This window comes from Spinacia oleracea, chromosome 3 (genome assembly GCF_020520425.1).
Source record: "Spinacia oleracea cultivar Varoflay chromosome 3, BTI_SOV_V1, whole genome shotgun sequence".
Taxonomy (NCBI): Eukaryota; Viridiplantae; Streptophyta; class Magnoliopsida; order Caryophyllales; family Amaranthaceae; genus Spinacia; species Spinacia oleracea.
This window is the reverse complement of record NC_079489.1, coordinates 85,427,048-85,429,163: the sequence shown is the minus strand read 5'-3', so window position 1 is coordinate 85,429,163 and position 2,116 is coordinate 85,427,048. Positions and strand designations below refer to the sequence as shown.

The 2,116-nt window shown below is 36.0% G+C and overlaps 1 non-coding gene across 1 annotated transcript; it reads left to right on the top strand.

Moving 5' to 3' along the window:
* Nucleotides 1-543: 543 nt before the first annotated feature.
* LOC130471087 (small nucleolar RNA R71) lies at nucleotides 544-650 on the top strand. Its single transcript, XR_008931768.1, has one exon. It is a non-coding gene; the product is annotated as a small nucleolar RNA R71 (small nucleolar RNA).
* Nucleotides 651-2,116: the final 1,466 nt, after the last annotated feature.

Below are 2,116 nucleotides of genomic sequence, written 5' to 3'. Positions count from 1 at the left end.
CGTGGTTGATATTGTTGTTGTGGTGGTGGGGGATGTTGAACCTGTTGTGATTCTGAAATTAGTACTCATGTAGGACAGTAGGGGATTATTTTTATACCACTCATTGTAGGAATTAGAGTACGGATTGTTCTGCTTATAGGCCTGAAATGTATTACATTGGTCAATGGAGCTCCTACACTCCTGTGCCTAATGACCAGACACCCACAACTATCACAGACATTAACAGCTTGAGAATTCATTGCAGCTACACTAACAGGTTGAGAAGATTGAGAAGTTGTTGCTTGCATATTATCAAACTTGTAATGTAAAGCAGTCAATTGGGTAGTCAGTTGTTCTATGGAATTTAGGTCATGCTTACCACCCTTGTTAGATAGACCCCTAGGATTCCCATACTAGGCATTGTGAATGGTCATCTCCTCAATCACCTCCATAGCTCTAGTCACAGCAAGTTGCATGAATCTTCCACTAGCAGCAGAATCCAAAATAAGCCCAGAATCATTACCCAAACCATTATACAATTGTTGAATCAAGAACCACGGTTGCAGACCATGGTGTGGGCACTCTCTCTGCAAATCCTTGAACCTTTCTCAGACCTCGAACAAACTCTCATATGCCTGTTGAGTAATAGAAATGATCTGACTCCTCAGACGAGTTGTCTTCTCAGGTGGGAAGTATTTCACATAAAATGCAAGGGCCAAAGACTCCCAGTTAGTAATTTTCATTGCCACTCGATTCAACCCATTGATCCACAACTTTTCTTTTCCACTCAGAGAAAATGGGAAGAGCATCTCCATAGTTTGTTCCGGAGTCACATTCTATTGCTCGCTATGTGTGCTTGTCTTTTGCTGTGCTTTTGCTTTTAGTTTCTGTCGTTGTTTGTTGTACTTCGCTTGTAGGTTGGTTTGGTTATGCTGCTGACTCTGTGTAGGCTGGATGTTAATCTGCTGCTTTGTTTTTTGTTTTACTGAGGGTGCGTTTTTGCTCCCTTAACTGGTGTTTGTTGCTTCTGTGGTTGGATTTTGATTATTTTCTACCTTTTGTTAATAAAGTTCGCTATTTTACTCAAAAAAATAGGGATGATGTATATTTTTTTCTTTAGATGAACTTTGTGAACAAATTTGCACTACAAGAAATTGTACTATTAACGACGGGAAATCCCGTCGCGAAAGGCCAATAATCATTCATTAACGACGGGATTTCCTGTCGCGAACCCGTCATATAAAGGGGCCGTCGTTAATAGAAATCCCGTCGTAAATCCGTCGTAAACCCGTCGTAAAAGACATTTGCGACGGTTACTCCCGTCATTGTTTGGTTGTTAGCCCCGTCGCAAAAGGCTTTTGCGACGGGATTTTTGACCCGTCGTAATTAGGTTGTCGTTAAAGATACAAATTCTTGTAGTGTTTGTGGCATATTATTTTAGGTGATTAGTTGCAATAAAACAATTTAAAGTTATGGTATTACCTCACATGCGTCGCTTGCATATAATACTAGTAGTATAGAAGTAAACATGGTTTGATATTTGTGGAACGGAGTACTTAAAGAATCACGAATAGTGCTCGTAATAGTTTGCATGACTTGCGAGGTGATACAAAGTATGCTAAAGTTATGACTCGGTGGAACTGGATTTGGCTTAATATATTCTCTGCCTGTTTTTCCCCTAAAAATAAAAAAAGTTATGACTCGTTACAATGTGATTCAAATTGCTATTACCACTTGTCTGAATAATAAAAAAAAAACTATAATACTTGATCAAATCTAAACCAAAAATTATAAGTCAAGATTTTGTTGGAGCTCCTTGTTTGAGATCTTCGTTCGCCTGCACCACATTAAAAATAAAATTCAGAAATATCAAATTAAAATAAATAAATTAAATAACTACAACGAAAATAGATAAAAAAAACGAAAATTACATAAGAAACACGAAATCAGATTAAAAAAACGAAAATCAAATTAAAAAATAAAAATCAAAAAGATTTTGTCAAATTAAAAAACAAAAATCAAAATCAAAAACGAAAACAAAAACAAAAATCAAAATAAAAAATATTTTGTCAAATTATAAACCGAAAATCAAAATAAAAAAACGAAAATCAAAATCAAAACCGAAAATCAGATTAAA